At 35.7% G+C, this 18,706-nt stretch overlaps 1 protein-coding gene across 2 annotated transcripts in view; it reads right to left on the bottom strand.

The window, feature by feature from the left end:
* The window catches only part of LOC114056090 (ubiquitin-conjugating enzyme E2 E2), a 203,709-nt gene that overhangs the window by 172,019 nt on the left and 12,984 nt on the right, over positions 1–18,706 (bottom strand). The gene's annotated exons all lie outside the window — the stretch shown is intronic.

Raw genomic sequence — 18,706 nt, 5'->3', positions numbered from 1 at the left:
GCATTTTGCTACAAAGCATTCATCACAATTATCAAAGTCAGATAAGCACTTTCTCACCGCATGAAATGATTAAATACAGTTTGACTTTGCAATCATTAATACAAATGCAAATTCTTTTAAAGTCAAACTACAAAGAAATTAAACTCAATGAGATTAGGAATAAACAAGAGAGTCTCATGCACTCCATGTAGTAAATAAATAAAGAAAATCAGTAACACTAACACTGGAGCTATGTAACTAGCACTAGTTATTTCAGGCACGCAAAATTTAATATTTGCCTTCTGAGCATGTTTTTAGTCCACACACTGTGAGAGGACAAATATGTTGTGGGATGGTCAACAGCTCAAACTCAATTTTTACACGTGGTAAAAAGTGACAAGATTAATAGCAAAGTGCCATCCATTCTCATCAGTCACACTTAGTCCTCAGACTTCTATTATCCACAAATCCTGCTATACAATCAAAGAGAAAGAACTACTGAATTATTTATTAAAACTGACACCATCAATTATGCTCCCATATAAAAAGTCACCAAGCAGCCATTTAAAGAATTAGAGTGTGTATTTGGGTAACTTGTGACCAGGTTAACCACCCCTCTGATTGGGGAGAGGGTTGGAAGCTCTTCTCAGACATTTTATATCTGAGAAATTAAACTTGCAAAAGCGTTATTTTCTGCCAGTGCAAAGTCTTGTACTTCTGGCCAACAAAGCCCAAAGTATGATACCAATAGTCCCTTTTTCTTTCTTTATTTTCCTTCCCCATTATCACCTTTTGACATAATCTGAAAAGTTTACAGAGGTGTACCTAAAGCAAAGCCAGCAAGTGTCCATCATCAATGCCAAGAGCACCAAATAATGAAATGCTGTACAGGTGGTATTCCTTGGCAGTCAGCTGGACTCACACCCCAAACTTCTGATCTCTTGGTACAGGCAAGGCATTCGGTTGCCTTCACTTCCCTTTCAGTACAAGGGGTCCCTTTTAATTCACACAGGATTTTCATGAAATTTTTATCACCTTTTAACATCAGTGTTATTAAGTTAATGTTTTAAGAGATGCAAATAACCATATTATTGCTGTGCAGCAATTCCAAAATACTAACACAACACTGCATTCAGAGGAGTGGGCTACATTCCCAAAACATCCTGTCTAGACAATTATGAAAAAGCGTGGCCCACCAATGTATTTCCCAGCATCATCTGGTGGCCCTTCCTCTGAGTAAATACAGCGTAATCACAGCTATGAAAGTTACTCTTCCAGCAGCACCCAGCACTAAGTGGAGAAACCTGCAAGTAATCTAATAGACAAATGATATATAACCCCTCATATATATGCCTTCAGCATGGAAAGGTGCCCAGATTTGCAGAGTTTCTGTACGGGATGGCGTATAAGACAAAGACTGCCTATAATAGTAAATTAAACATGCCAGGACTGTCTACTGGCACTAAGGCCAGCTGGCACGGAACAGCCTGTGTCCATACTCCCTTACCCTTCAAGTATACAACTGTTGAATGGAAATGTCTTTCAGCTTCCCTCCTCCCAAGGCCTACTCAGTTTGTTCGGAAGAACACTGATGGGTGCTGTCCAAAGCCTTGCAAGATTGTTTTAATAAGTAAGTAATATTAACAACAACGGTCCAAAAATGCATTGTGGAGTTTTTAATTTTATCCATACAGACCTAAGTGACAAGTCCAGAGGGCTCACTTCCCCTTTGTAACAAGAAGTAGAAGAACATAAATAAACAAAGGGAGATAACTGAAGTCTCTAGGAGAAACCACAAAACACCACAAGGGATGAACATCTTGTTATCAAAAATGTTAAATAGCTGGTTTTCCAAGCTATTCCACTTAGGAAGAACAGAAGCTATCAGGGTAAGAAAAATGCTTTTAGTTTCAAGTACCCAATTTTTTTTTGTCTTAATGCCACTGTTATTTTACGCAATTACCATTACAATGAGTATTTTTCCTAAATTCTGTTGCAGACAATCTACAGATTAAAAGCAACTACAGTTGCTTTAGTATCTAGACCAGTGGTTGATCTAGATATAAATTCTTGCCATTTTCATAGAACGCAGTAAAGTCCCAATGAATACACTCATTTTCCCTCCTAATTTCAACATTTATCCAGATTACTAGGTTAATATAGTTTCTTTTAGCTTCTGTGGTATGAAAAGGCCACTGCTATGTCACGTGCTCTAATACTGGCATTTTTAATGATGAACAGGTTCACAAACCACAAGGTCTAAATAAAGTTCTTACTTAAACATATGACTATTTATAATATGAATGTTTATACAAGAACAAACTGGCAGCAAAGGTGCTCTTGTTAAATTTATCCTCTGGTTTGGTTACTTCAAATTGCATAGCAATTTAAAAGCTATTTTCAAAAGCTCTTTCAGCAATTTTTATTTCTTACATGGGCTCTTTAGGAAGGAAAGTATCTCTTTTAAGCAGTATGTGGACCATCAGCAACAGGATACTCCTCTCCTACTGTTACCCTTATCTAAAACAATGTTGAAGTTACTCTGCCCGCTCTCATTAAACTGTAATTAAATTAAAAAATTACTGGAGAAAGCCAATGAATTGAAAATCATAAGCGTTAACCATTAAGCCTTCAATATAAGAGCACCAAAGCTCTGCAGTAACAGGAATGGACCAAATTGTCCACAAATGAAATTCAAATGGTTTACAAAGTTAATGGACTGCAAGAAACAACTGATATTTTTGTTTATATTTGGTTAAATTGAAAGAAGAAAAAAAACAAAACCCATCAAAATTATGCAAAAACTGCATTCCAGATCGATCAATATACTCAGGCTTTATGTATAGTCCTTCAAAGGATGTCTTTAAAAGATTTGAGGTTAAGTTTTGGTTTCTTTAAACAAAATGCTGAAAAAGAAGAAATATTGTTTTAAAAAATATATGTTCATAAATTTTTAAACATCATTTTTAAAAATTTGTAAACTTCAAAAGAAATTTCAACATCGATACACTCAGTTGACAGCCTTTCAGATTATTTTTGAAATGAAAAAAAGTCATTGCATAACTATTTTTTTAATGTAGTCTGTAGGATGAATTAGTGTCTCCTGACCTTTTAGCCACACATCCCTCAGATTATTTCTTGCTCCTCATCTTTGGTGAAAGATGCTCCTATTTGTCATCTCAGAAATGCCACTCCTGCCTCTTAAGAATCATCTTCTGAAACGTAGTGCAGTGAAATGTAATATGACCGTAACAAGCCAATACAGGTCCTGACTTTTTATTAGTGTATTCAGTGCCAGTTCTTCATCTAATCTACATTGTGCTCAACGTGTCATCAGCAAGACCTTTTTCTGAGGTTTGAATACCACTGTAAGGAAAAGTTTAAGCGCATCATTTACTCCTTTTTTTTTTTGTTGATCTATTTAGTTACTGCTTTTAGAAGCAAATGAAAGGACTAGAATGTTTACTGCTCTGATATAAAAACATTTTGAGTAATAAGGGTGGCGTTCTTTTTAAACTACTTACTACCCTTTTGGCACACCAGGAAGAGAATGCTAGAGATCCTCCCTCATGCAGACCCGACTTGGCAATTCTGCAGGATGACTCTGAAGTTAGCTGTTGATTGATCTCTTCCTGTATTTGGAGTTAGATGTGTCTGAGTATGTGAAATGGGTTATATATTCATGAGAGATTTCAGCTGCCTCTATTTAGAAAGCCCTAAGGAGCTGGCTGGCTCTTGTTTTTTATTCAAAAGCAAATGCAATAAATGCAAAGGAGTCTAGTAACTTTCAAATGTGTAAAAAAAAAAAATGTTCAGTATAAGAAGACTTCTTCATAACTGTTTATAAACTTCATTAAAACATGCAAGTGGAAGCACTTAACAGCATAAACCTTCACTGTTAAAACACAACAGTCAGCTAATTTCATTTATTAGAAGTCTAAATATAAAATAGTGCAATCCAGGTGATTAAAATAGTTGCATGCTGCTCAAACAAAACAGTTCTGCAAAATTTTCAATCAAAGATTTAATTCACAAATTTAAATTTCATGCCAAAAATTAGCAGTCAATTCAAAAAGGGCAAAAATTGGGCACATCTATTCCATGGCTTCTTTAAGTTCAACGTTTAGTTTAAATCAGTTATTGCCAAACACAAGCCACATTCTGCTCTAAGAAGAAACACTGCACCTAGTTTCTTAAGGGACAACAAAAGTAAAACTTGCAATGAACATGTTCATATATTACATAAAGGTAAACTCACGGAATGTGAGCCAACCGCCACACATGTCTATTTTTAAACCACATCTCACCCTCATTGTTTCAGTCCAAAAGAAGTATAGGAACTGAACCTTACGTTCTTTTAATGACCTGTAAACTCAAAAAAAATGCTGGAAAAATCATAGTTCTCAACAAGAAAACAAACCCCAAAAGCCAAAACCAACAAACAAATTACATTATATTTATCAAAGAATTCCAGAAAAGGATGAAATTGGAAGGGGCCTCTTGAGGTCATCTCGTCCAACTCTCCTCATCAAGCAGGGCCACCTGCAGCCAGTTGCCCAGGACTGTCCAGACTGCTTTTGAATATCACTGAGGAGACTCCACAACTCCCCTGGGCAACCTGTGCCAGGTCAACCTCATAGTGTAAAAGTGTTTTCCGATGTTCAGATTGAGCCTCCTTGTTTCAGTTTGCACCTGCTGCCTCTTGTCCTGTCAGTGGGCACATTTGAAAAGGCTCCATCTTCTATATGCCCTCTTGCTATTTAAACACTTGGGTAAGATCTCCCTGGGCTTCCTCTTCCCTAACGAATTTCATTTTAACAGAAGCTGTACAGAAGCAGATGCCACCAAAAATGATGATGTACAACATATGTTAATCTTGCTTTCAAAAATATCTTTTGTGTTAAAATAAGTTACCTGTCCAATAAAATCATTGAAACCAATAAAATTTGTAAAGGTGAAGAAGTTAGCTATGATTAGTTGACATTTCTCCAATGAACAACTTATTTCCTGGACTTTCTGTTTTTTTCTTTAGGAAGAACTAAGGAATAAAGAAGAAAAATGGGCACTCAGCTGAAGGCTTGCTTATGTCTAAACTTTCACTGTTCAAGAAAAACACATGAACACTATTTTTAGCTAAAACAGTCAAAAAAGCTGAAAGAACATCTAAAAATAAGGTTTACATTGATTCAGTTTAAAATCAATAGACTTAAACTGAACTCTAAATAAGACAGAAACCAAGGAACTAAAAAAAAAATCTATCTGGACACATTTTAATTAAGCTCAAAACTAATTCAACCAATTAATCAGCTTTTCTAGCCTGCATTTTTAGAAAATGCTGATGATTCAAGCCACTGTATCAAGGGTATGAAAGAACACGGAGCAGAAGCTGGAAGAAAAGAGCATAGGGCTTGCAAATCAACTGTTTTGCTAAAGGTGAATAAAGTGGTGGGCAAAGTTAATCTGTAAACTCAGTGGAAATTTTAGGACTGAATGGCATTTACACTTGAAAAACTGATACTAATACAAGGTCTCTTCACCTATAAGCAGCAGATTTGCATTTTTCTATTTCCTATATAAGTATTTTTTGTTTCTTTTTTGTTTTAAAACTTGCTTCCAACAAATTCAGCAAAATAAACTGAAAAGCAGTAACAGTGACTATTATGCAATTGAGTCTTCTTTCCATTACTAATCACAATGCACTGCTGTTTCTGATTTCATTTCATTTCAATCAATACACAGCCAAAAAGAATGCTTATTTTGTAGCCTTTGTAGTTGTTACAATATAAATGCTGAAGTTATTTATCTATATCTTTGTTAGACATTGGATAAACTTTATATTGTTTAAAAATAGCCGTCTTCCTGACAGATATTCTTCCCCCTTTCATATATGCATTAAGTAAGCTCCAATCAGTTTGGTAGTGTGTACAACATGTAGCACTCACTATGCTCTTACAACACATCCATTTATCCAAGAAAGAAAACCCCTTTCATGTATTTCTTCTTAGCAACTCAGTGTAAATTGCTACTAAAATTTGACATTATCGGTGCCTCTTATGATAAGAAAAATGAAAGCATATACTGAAGTAAATTAATAACCCAGCTAGACTGCTTCTGTATTTGGATGGTCCCACATCACTGTGCTACTTAACTAATCATCTCCGTTGTTTTCTCTTTGGAACATTCTTCTATTGCTGAGCTATAACAAACAAACCATGTATGGATGATTATGCCACTGCACTAACAATAACAAGTTGGCCCTTTTCCATTTTGCTTGTTAAAATCTTCATTAGTCATGTGGAAAGCTACTAAGCCATACAGGATCTACAAATGTCACAGAAACTTATGGAAGCATTTAGGACTTAAAACAATCCATTTAAGCATTTATGTTTCTTAGCCACAGGACTATAATGCATATCAAATAACAGAATTAAATTAACAAGCAAGTGGTCTCTTATCAGTTAAGTAATGAACTGTCCTTCTACAAAGTACTAATATGCAAACACCTTAGCCAGGAATTTATGGATTGTCATGGCAAAAATCATTCTCTTGACATAAACCACTAGGATAAGTTTATTTACACTTCTTGAAGTCTTACAAGTAATTATTCTATCATTTTACTGCGCTTCATGCAAATTTTTTACATACTTATAATGTAGTCTGTCTAGTAGAATTTTAATTCAGTCCAAAAGTCCAGTTATTTAATTCAAAAATTGCATCAAATTAACATCTTAAATAATAATAACAAAAACAAACCCCAAACAAACAGAACCCACTTTGCTGATATATTAGCAACAAACAAATTACTAAACATAAGCCAGAAGTTTTCACATGAATAAGGAAAATGTCAGTTTGACAGTGTTGGAAAGAACAGCAGAATGAGTATGAAGACAGGTAATACTGTAGCAAAATAAATTAAAAATTCTCAAGGCTAAGAGACCCCTGCAACCAATAATGTTTTAAACTGCACAGGAGGAAAAAATATCCTCTCAGGGGGTAGCAGGTGGAATAAACTGTGTGCATTCTATTCAACTGAATTGTTTCAAAATTCACAGAAAAATCATAATTTTGAAGACTCTTGGGTGAAAGGGGTTATGTAAATTGAACAAAGTCAGTCCCAGATTTTGGGACAGCCTCATCGCTTTCTGGGATACAGAACTGCATATAGCTGAACAACTTCCTTAAAAAGTCATGCAGCTACCAAGAGCAGAAAAGATCCAATCTGCTAACTTACAGCAATATTTGCATGCTTCTGCACTGTTTCTCCGGGCACTGGGATGCTTACAATTCCCCAAGCCCAGAGGGAAAAAAATGAAACCAACTTTAGAACCAACACAAGATACGTGGAGCTTGGAATAATCCTGGGAACTTGTGAGGCACAGTACAAATTGTAAACCTCTCAGATTTATCAATAAGGCCAGGTCACAGTGAGTAAGGTGTCACATAAAAGGTAACAGTACAACTGCTAAAAGCAGCCACCAACACAGAAGAATTAGGATGTGTTGACAAGAGGAACTCAAGCCTGAAGTACTTCCCCTTAGCCCACACAGGAGTGGGGGGACCTACTCCTTTTAAGTTCTGTAAATACTCAGCATGTTTTTACTACTGCGTCCATTAGTGATATTTATACACAGTGATGACCTCGTTCTCTAACACAGTGAATAAACATGAGAGAAAAAAATCAAGTATTTTGGTTGTGTATTTATCAGCATTTGGGCTCATTTAAATACTACTTGAATAACAATTATCTTTCTCAGCTGAGCAGAGCATCAGGTTGGCAGACTGTGCTTCAGTTCTTCTCAAAGTGACAATTAACCTTGATATCAGTCTGCAAAGTGCTCTGTACTGGCAGCAGAATAAAATTATCATTATCATATAAATCATAAAGATTCTACTGAAATTGAGATAGCTGTCATCCCTTAACTATTTGTATTCAGTAAGGAGCAGAGCAGATTGTTGCAGAACATCTTCACCAAGTTCTGGGCTTTTGAGGCTGCATTTGTGGCTACCTGAAAATGTATGACACACATATACCAAAAGACTCACAGTTAATATACATTATTAATTAAATATCTCTTAGGGAGGTTTGCGATGCAGGAGATCATTATACTTGAATCATGAATTTAAATCTGATTTGCACTACAGTAATTCCAGACACAAATGAGATTTTCAAGTTGATTATGTGATGCCTATCCGCTAGACAGTTTCCCATCCCAATGATACTTTTGATCACATGATCTTATTCTTCCAAGATTACAGCTTATGAACAAAAGCACAAAAAATCCCAACAACGACAAAACCCAAAACTCCAATTTTGTTAACGTTGGATCAAAATTCAAAATAGTCCTCTTGCATGGATGCTTAAATCACTGTGTTGACAGACTGTTGAGGAATGTACTCATACAACCAGGATTGTAGTAGTTGTGTCCACAACAGTCCATTGAAATGCCTATTAAGTAGATGCTTCTTCCCTTCTAGGCAGCCTGGACATGCAGGGAAGGAAGAAAATTGAGTCATCTTCCCTAAAAATTTCCCACTTTTAAACATGGCATGACAAGTGACTGTGAAAATGTTTACAGCCATATGACACTTCGTTTTTGTAATGTGCACACTGTGTGTCATAGTGTTTTACTGTTCTTGCTGCTACAGACAGGACATTGCTGTGAATAAGACATGGCAGTGAAGCAAGTCTTCTTTTAGAAATGTTTTTATAGACTGACAGGTCTTATTTTATCTGTAACAGAACACAAATAAACAAGCAGCCAATTACGTAGAAGGGCACATCAGGTTTTGGGTTTTTACCCCCTACAAGAGCTGACTATTTTCTCTGAGCTAAACTACAGCGAATCTTATACAAGTACCTCAGGAAAGCGAAACAAAGAACCTAGTCTTTGTACCTGTGGCACAAACTGACTCCAGAGGATTGTTTTTGGCAGGCAATGTTGTAGATTGTACGCAGGAGATACAAGAAGCCACGGTTGTGTTTCTGACCCAGGAAGCAATATCAGTTTTCTGAGAGGTGTAGTGTTAAAAAGTGTACTCCCACAGAATAATTTGAATGAGCAAGCCCAAGTGTGTCCCATGATGTCCTCTGCAGAAAAATGAACTTACTCCAATACAAAATGGAGAAAGGAAAACTTTTCTACAGTAATCAAAAGCCAGACACACTTCTAAAAAAGGTTCAGTCAAGAATGCCCTGCTTTTCTAGCTATCCAACAAAATCTGAAATAATAGGAATGGTCCACTTTCAAACTAGAGAGTAAGTCAAAGTGCCTGTGCAAAACTCAAGCCCAGTTAACATCAGCCAACAGTTTAACTTAGAACACTTAATGAATCCCATCCACGGTTACTTCATGTTACTGCAAAAGCTAGTGCTGCATTTACCATTGTGGTTCTGAAACTAATATTCCTGTGAACCCATACTGACTGCAGGCCCCAGATTTCAAATTTTATTTTTAATCCCTGGTTTGCAACTCTAAATGCCATGGCTACGAGCTTAGCTATCAATTACTTATATCAACAATTCTGAAATTGCATGATAGGCTGACATCTAATTTTTCAGTCATAAACTTCTCTGAAAATTAAATGCATTACATTCCGTCCATTCTCTCTTAATGGGTTATAATATGCCTAATTATATAGGTAATACATATATTTACCCTATTTAGGCTACCTATGATTGTAAATAGTGAGACTGCACAGAATTTTAAAATTCTCTGTGTCACATCTATGGTAAAATAACCTTACAGTTGACATCATATAGTTTTCTTAAGAATACTGTAATTATCTTTAAAAACCTAAATCTATTTATCTCAGAAGTATAAAGTCCTAAATACTGCCTTCTTATGTGGAAACAGACAAATCATAAATTAGAGTAATAAAACACTTAAAAATAAAAGCCATTCTAGAATTAGAACACCTTAAAATGTAAAATAAATCTAGTTTGCTACTACAGGAAAGAACATTTGGATTACTATAGGTAACACACATTACCCATAGAATTTTGATACATGCAGAAAATACTGCACTGGTGTCACAGAAAGAAAAAATTTCCTTTGGCAATTTTAAAGTTATAATAAAAAGGATAAAAATCTCCATTAGATTTATGATGTATATATTCAATGGTGATTACTGTCAATACCTCCCAAACAAAAGTTAAACTGAACTTCAGCTAATCTTGTAGAAATAAAAAGACCTCCTTCCCCCAAAACCAACCTGTACTAAGAATGAGACAATCATTTTGAAAGAATGAAATTATTCACTATTTCTCCACTGAACAATAATATTATTTTCTGATAAAGAAATTTCATTACAAAGTCACTGCTGAATTTTATACTAAAAGATTGTCTACAGTCAGATAATCCAGAACAAATGCCTTCAAAAGCTCTAAAATTCTTAAACTCTACACTAAGCTCCAAATTCCATAAAAGTTACAGTAAGATATAAATAATTTTAAAAAAGGAATATAACAACAACACCCAAACCAGAAAAAACACTGGAGAAATTTTAAGTTGCCAGCTGTGTCAAGTGTTACTCAAGAGTAACTGCTATAATGGTGTATCGCTTATTCAAATAAAAATCTACTAAATTAAACACAAACCCTTACATTTCAGTCGTAGCTACCTTGATCTCCACAATATTTACAACATGAAAAGGCTGCAAGTATCACAAAAGCACACTACCACTCACCTATAGCCTCCTCTAGGCACAGTACGCATCGCAAGTTAATAAAGGCCACATAAATATGGCTTTTGTATAGAGCAGATACTAAATTATGTATTTGATTACATGTTTCTCCCTAAAAACCCAGAATGTTAACATTAATCAGAGGAAACTTCAGATTCTGGTATAAATTTGACTATTGTATAAAAGGTAATATTTAAAATACATAATGCCTTACCACACAAACACGAGCTGCCATATGTGAGGCACTGCTAAGCATGGTTTCTATTAAACGGATACACAGTACCTGGCTTCTTTCCAAGAAACATGGAAGTATTTAAAAAACCCTGTTTAATCCAATTCCACAGCCTTGAAACAAAAATAAATTAAAGTGTTGCAAGAACTGTTAAAATGAAAAATTAAAGGCATGTAAATAAGTGAAAAAAAATAAATTGCCAGAGAAAATGAAAACAAAGATTATTTCAAGTAGATATCTTAATTGTAATTAGCAACATTGGGCATGTTTATGATATGATTCAACGCTGTAGCCAATTAGAAACCCCAAAAAGCTTGTAACAAAGCTGCAAATGTGTAACTACAGCATAAATAAGTTTTACTGCACACCAAGAAAACAGCACCCAGATCAATTTCATAGTTTGTTTCCAAAACGCTGTAAAGCATGCTCTGTTACTAGTTCATGGCTTTTTAGTCTTAAATAGCAGCTTTTCTACCGGGAGATTTTGGAAAACAATTTCATTTAGTTCAGACTATTAATTATTAATTTGTATACATTCCAAAAGAAAAATTACAGCATTGCCTTAGACTGTAGTGCCTATGCAAAAGAAACCCCAAAACAAAACCAGTAACAACAAAAAGCCAAAACAAAAAAACAAACCAACAAACCCCACAAAATAATAAAGTGGACTAAGTTAATAGCCATTAAAAAGCTGTACAATTGTGGTATTGAAACTGAGAAAGATTGATTTTTTTTTAATAGATTTCCAAGGAGATGGAAAACCATTATTTTTTCTTTGCAAGGAATAAGAGGCACAGAATAGCATTTAGGAAGTAACATGAATTTGTCATATGCTTTTTTCAAATTTTCCTTAAAAGGAAATAATTTTTAAATATTACAGAAATGAGCAGAGTTCAAATTCTGCTCAAATGTGAGTGTACTGAAGACTACAGTGCTAGGCACTTCTGAGATTGTGCCATTTATTTAAGGAAACAAATACTTCATTATCAGTAATGCTGTCAGTTCCAACCAACAGACAAAATATCTTCCATTTTCTTCCATTTCCCCCATTTATTCAATAATGAATAAATTACTAAAGGGTAATGAGTTGCTAATAAAAGCATGCTTTTTACATGATTATCATTAAATGGCAGTGATTGCTTACTCAGTGCAATAGTCCCTACCACAGTCACACTTTCAAATAATTCTACTCTATCAAATTTTTGTAAAGAAATTGATCCTTACATAGTTTTCATACAAGACAGTCTATATTTGGGGAAAGAACAGGGGAAAAACCCCACAGAAATAGCTAACTACATTTAAAAGCCATATGTTCAGATATTTCTCTGCAAAGTCTCCTAACAATGGTTTCAAGTCTCAGTCAAGGTGGTTTTGTTTCCCTTGCAGGCAAGCAATGATTGTTTTACACACTTATTTTAGGTTTTCGTGGGGGGAAAGGTCTTTTTGTGTGTTTTATGAGGGCTGCACTGAGGAGATTAGAAAAACATGCATATAAATATCAGGTTTATATTATAAACCAAATTCTGGCTCAAAGAGGGGAAAAAACCCCCACAAAAAAACCTGCAAACAAATAAACCAAAAACCCACCTTTGTTTAGCTACTTAAGAGAAGGCAAAAGAAACGTCTATGAAAGGTGGTTTGAAAAATTCTGGAGCTGAAAGCATTAAGGATTGCTCTTGTACTTCCTAGGAGACTGACTTACAAAGACCAGCTGTAACTCAATATGAAACTACTGGAAGAGAATTTCTCTGTTCAGAATTCCCCACACTAAAAGCATCAGAGTGTTTCATTTTACCCTTGTTACAGTTCTTCACACTACCTCCCCCAACTTACAACTTAAAATAGAGCTTTAGTTATCTTCCACACTAAGCACATTGCAAATATCAAGGAACCCTTCCATGTCCATCACAGGCTGCTTTTTGAGCATTTTTCTGCCCTTTCCTGCTTCAAGGAATGTGTGATCATCATGACGCCTCCTTATGCTCCAATCTCATTTCCCTGCTTCAACTGTGCCATGGGATGTGCTCTGGCATCTCCCTGACCTTCCAAACCTGCACTCACACAGTGCTTGCTGAAGTATTCTTATTCTTCTGTAATACTAGTTTCTCTTTTCTTCTCCTCCTGAGAGAGAAGTTGTCATCATTCAAAAACTGGGAAAACTGGCAGAAATCACATGGAGGTATTGTTATGCTGGGAGGTAATAATGGATGTTGTCAGACAGTTCTTTACTTCCTCATCACTGAGTAAAGCTGCCAGACCTGGCAAGCAGCCAATGGCAGGTTCCCTTTACTGCCTTTTTTCTTTCCCCTCTTGTCTTCATGAAAGTTACTAACATTTCAAGCCACCAATAGCCACAATACATCCTGAAGCTTTTGAGTGTTGCATCTAATCATCCTAAAACCATCCCATGACTGCAAGCAGAATTGCAATCAAGCAGATATTCAGAACTCAGTTTATTCAATGAAAACAAACAAACAAACAAAAAGCTCATTGCTCTCTAATTTAATTTTTTCATATCAAACATATATTTTCAAAGATACCAGATCACTGAACAAACATCAGCTATATTTTAGATGGCCTTCCAAGTACACTGCATCTTGACACATGGAAAGACCCATGAAAAGAAACATCTGTGCACTATTTTTTTAAAAAAGATTCTCTGTGAACATTGAAAGGTCACTTTTACAGTGAAAATAAACAGATATTTTAAATAGATGTTTTAATACAGTTACATGCTTCAGACCTGAAAGCACAAATGATAGTCCTGCACTGCCTTATAGGAAAATTACTAAAGGAATGAAATGATTACACATTAAAAAGTAACTTAACATTTTTCATCTGAGGTACTTCAAGGTACCCAGGTAATAAATCGAAAACCCCCACTAGTTATAAAAAACAGGCAAGTTAACTCAAGTGATAAAATACAATATGGTTGCTATTGTAAAATATAATCCCAGTGCGATCTCTAACTTGCATGTTTTTGCGACGTTTCTTGATTCTTTTGAAGCAAGAAGGGACTCAAAATTTAAAAACAAAGCAGTCACAGTAAGCACTCAAACAGATTTTTCATTCATCCCTATCCTCGATTGTTAATACCTCATGGATTTAAAGCCAACAGCATCCTGCACATTAATATCAACTCCTTGTATGCTTATCTTTTTGATTACATTTTGTTATTTCCTGTAAATTCTAAAGAGGGTGGGCAAAATTACATACAATGTTCTGTGTTACATATTCTCTAGAAGGTTATAAAGAACTAGCAGCACATCAAAGGAAGCCTATACAGGCAGAAGGTAAACTCCATGGGTAACATAATGGAAAGACAGCCTGGATTCAGGCTGGAAATGTTTGTAAGGGAAAACATTCAAAGAAAGCATTTGTTACTCCTGTTTTCATCCTGTTCACACATTAGCGTCACATGCATCGCAGTCACGTGTCTGTGGCAACAGACTGATGCATCCCTAACTCAAACAATCAAAACCACTGAGCACAATTGCACAGCAGATACTTGCTGCACCTGCTTCTCTAGGTCCCTACACTTCTCTCTCCCTGCATTGTAGAGCAAGGCTCACTACCTTCTGCCTCCCAGTCTTCCCAGGGTATTATGCTAACATTCATTTTCTGCTCCTGATACTCATTACATCTCTTTAGGTTTTAAGCACCACTAGGTAGGAGTTTAAATAGGTGGCCCTGAGAACAATAACTGAAGTTGATGGAATTCACATAGTCTCTGAGTTGTGAAGATCCCAGTCTCAGCATTTCAGCAACAACAGAGCCAGAGCAATATTAAACAGGAATGTTGGGCTCCATACAGTCATTAATAGCAAGAGACATCCATAAGGCACACTGAACTCCCCCCTAAGCCAAACAGAATATTTTGCCATTCCACTTCACTACATCACCCCAAAAAGAACTGCATTTTAAGTATTTTCAGTGTGATTAGTTTTCACAAGCAAAATATTAGGATCAAGTTTGGGTTCTTATCAATTTTGCAAATAGTATAAAAAGCAAGGAATTAATGTAATGATTCCAAACTAATACAAGAGATAAGACTACATGCAGGGTTTTAAACTGACACTTTTGGAATGAGAACCAGTCAATTTTCCCACTGAGTTGCACAGTCCTTTACAGTATACTTCTGAGCCTCAAGCACTACCTATATTGCTACAGGGAATAAGAAATAAAATGCATAAAACATAATAGAAATTGCAGTAAATACACAGAAAATAGAAGAATGGCGAAAAATACACTAAAGAACATCAAAAGAAAACATGAAGGGGAAGATAGGTAATATCAGTGACTTAATAGGAAAATTTTGAGCAGTTGCTCCAAGTGGTGTCCACAGAGAGCTGCTATTCACTTTGTGCTGGCTCTCCTTGTTTCCAGCTGTTAAGTTTGCATTGAAAGAAACTAAAAATACATTAAATACTTTCCAAATATTATTTTCCCATGTAAGCAATTGGGATAAGTTGCCACAGAGATGTTGTTCTCTTGCCAGTGAGAAGGGAAATAGTATACAATGATGACAATAGTAGTTGTATTCTATGACATCTATTGTCTTGGACAAGAGGCAGTCCAAAATATGGGAAAGTTTGAAAAGGCATTATTCTAGCTACAAGATTTCCCAACTATTCCCTGCTTTTAGCAAGGCAATATATGAAAATGATACTTAAATATGAAGGTTTTATCACCTGAGAGAAAAGGTATACTCTGCACTACTCTGAGGTATAATACATGTAACATTTCTAGTAATAAAGCTTTGGCATTTCAATGAGGTGGAAAAAAAAGAAGAGTGGCCAATGTCTACAATTTAGGCATATTATCTCCTGACAAACTGAAATTTCACAATGCTGCAAATTTGAAACACAAATGTACCTCCTTCACATTCAGGACTCTCCTTGACAGTAAATTCAGCTCAACAAAAAAGTTAAATGGGGGGAGGGATGGGAAAACATATACTGAAAACCATCCAGTTCTTTCTGTTAAATGTGAAGTATAACAGGCTTTTTTATTACATGCCTTCCTCCAAAAATAGCAATGATTACACTGCTCAACTCCCACAACCCCCTCCTCAGCTTGGCTTTTTTATGTTTAGAACATTATACATTCTCAGTCCTGAGGAAGGAGCCAAACTTTGTGAAGTGTAGAGGACTCTTTCCATCGCCCAGTACCCAAACTACAGAATATGAATACCTAGGGAGACAGGCAACTCTTAGTTTCTTATAACATTAAATCTTCTTTTAAAGCCAAAAGTGACAGATTTTTTTTTTACAAACTCTAAAACCCACAGCTTTCCACATTTTTGGAAAGATGCTGCAAGTCGCAGCAGTGATAATCTGCCAATTACAAGGCACATTTGTGAGCAAGACTTTGTTGTCTTCCAGACAAACACGAAGATTATACAGCCTATCCTCTTCATGAGGATGAGGCAGGGGAAATGTTAAGATTGCAGCTGCTGCAGCAGTGGAATCTGCAACTGCTTTGGAGCTTGTACGGACTATTTAGCCAATATACCATTGAGGGATGCTACTGTACTACAGATACTGTTCCATTTTGTTTTTTTTTCCTGAAAGGGAAAACCCTGAAGCTTTGGCCTGGTGTAGTTAACGGAAAGTCTTGCAAACCTACTTGCAATATTCCACCCAAGTTCCAATTCAGCTCCATATCCTGCCTATCAGAACTTCCTAAGTAACTACTTAAGACAGCATTTTTGAATAATAAAGCCTTCTCATGCCTTCTATGACATTTAGTTTTGGGATTTATCACATTCCTGTTGACCAATCTTAATTTATTTTATATATAAAACAGTACACATAGGGAAGGCAAGCTGGAATCACAACCATTTCAAGTAACATTAAATTCCTACATCTGTAAGGAATTTATCTTTATAAAATATGGCTGGGGTTTTTAAACAGAAAATATAATGTCTTATAACAATGATCTAAATTTCACTAAACCCAAGAAAGAATGTATTAATACTTTAGGGTAAGATATACTGCACAATAGCTCAGTTTTCTTCATTATTCTCCGAAGAATCATGTCTGGCTGATGTATTTATTTTGTAATGTTTAGCTATAATAGAAAATAGATGAAGTTCAAATGAAAACACTGTTTAGACTATGTCAACAGAGCATAAAACTAAATGAAGTGATTCTGTATTGACTATAAAAACATATTTGCTAATAGTAAAGTTACTAATGGTTATCTATCAAGATCACAACATGAAGTAATCCTGTATCTTAAAAACTGTGTTAAAGCAGCAGACACGTGAAGTTAGATGTAATTTTGTGATTTTGCAAAACAGCATCATGCAGTGTACTTTATTGCTATTTTATCATTAGTGTAAATAATTCAACAAACCCAGGAAATCTCCAGCTCACTTGTGTTTTTTTTTTTAAATTGCAAGTCACTTAAGGGCTTTCCACTAAGACAGCCAATGCTCACTTTACACTTGCTAGCAAAAGAAAATCAAATATAACAGTATCTTGCATACTGAAACAACTGCTTTGTTATAAAGGGAAGGCTTCAGAAAACTAGAAAAAATGACACTGCTGTAAAAACTGCAAGCCTTTTACACTCAGTTCAAAGACATGCATTCTTATACAACAGACTGAAGTTTTATATTCATCTCAGCAAATCAGTCCACTAATAGGCATCAGTCATCAACACCGAAGTAAAATCTGCCATATGAAACTGCTTTGATGTGATTGAAGACTCACACACAGTCGTAAGCATGACAGAACAGCTTAGCTATTAAAATGTTTTATCTAGCAAAAAACTGTTGATCCTAATTGACTGAAATACTCTTTGAACACTATTACTGCAAGGCCACTTCACCACGCAGAGCTTTAGTACGTAGCCACTTGACTTATATATATCTTGAGATTCAGCACAACCACATCAAATCTTGTTAGAATATTTTCTCACACATACTTTTGTCACAAGACCAAAACAATAAAGCTGACTGTCATTTTTACTACCAGTTGCTTAGTTAATTCGATAGTGAAACTGGGATTCATTACAAAAGCTGCATGCAATCAGCCATTTCTTTTTCCTGCACTAACAGAATGAAACCTACTAACCACATCAGTTGAAACGAGTTGGCAGGACTGGGTGGAAGCTATTTTTCTGCACCAAACCTAACCTCCCACCACAAGAGGTGCAGGGGCTCCTTTAAGCAGCGCTGTGCATGCAGCCCTGGCCTAGCTCCAATACTGACCGTATGTCAAGCTGACAGATAAGAAGCCCGAGACAGCCATCTGAAAACAACTGCATCCAGCCCCAGCCACCAGACAGCGAGGGTTTCTAGGTCTACCTCATCATTCACTGCAAAGCCAATTTTAAACACACCACAAGTAAATGTACCTGACCAAAAAAAAAACCCCACCAAAACCAAGCCAAACAAACACATAGACATTATAAGAAAGTCTGTAGGATTAAATACTCTATTTCAGGAAGTTTCCACCCAACACCATAACTGATCATCACAAACACAGTCAGAAAATCAGTAATAATTTGTTAAGTACTAAAAATGTGTTAACAAATTGCAAGGAAAAGGACTCAAACATACCAGGCAACCGCCACCAAGATCACATTTTATAGAATCAAACAAAATGCTATCGATTTAATGCCTCAAATGAAGGGTGATTTGATTTTTGCCCTCTATCTATCATTGCATCACAGAGTTCATCCATTTTTAACATTACTTTGGTTACTGGGAAGTATGTCATATCAACTCCTTATATTTAGGCAATATTTTATCTATCAGCTTTTATTTCAAAATTACTAAGTAATCAGCACAAATTAATAGCT

This window comes from Empidonax traillii, unplaced genomic scaffold, assembly GCF_003031625.1.
Source record: "Empidonax traillii isolate 1590-97213 ecotype Southwest subspecies unplaced genomic scaffold, ASM303162v1 scaffold81:size2596050, whole genome shotgun sequence".
Taxonomy (NCBI): domain Eukaryota; kingdom Metazoa; phylum Chordata; class Aves; order Passeriformes; family Tyrannidae; genus Empidonax; species Empidonax traillii.
The sequence above is the reverse complement of the archived record's forward strand: the minus strand, read 5'-3'. Positions and strand labels throughout refer to the sequence as shown.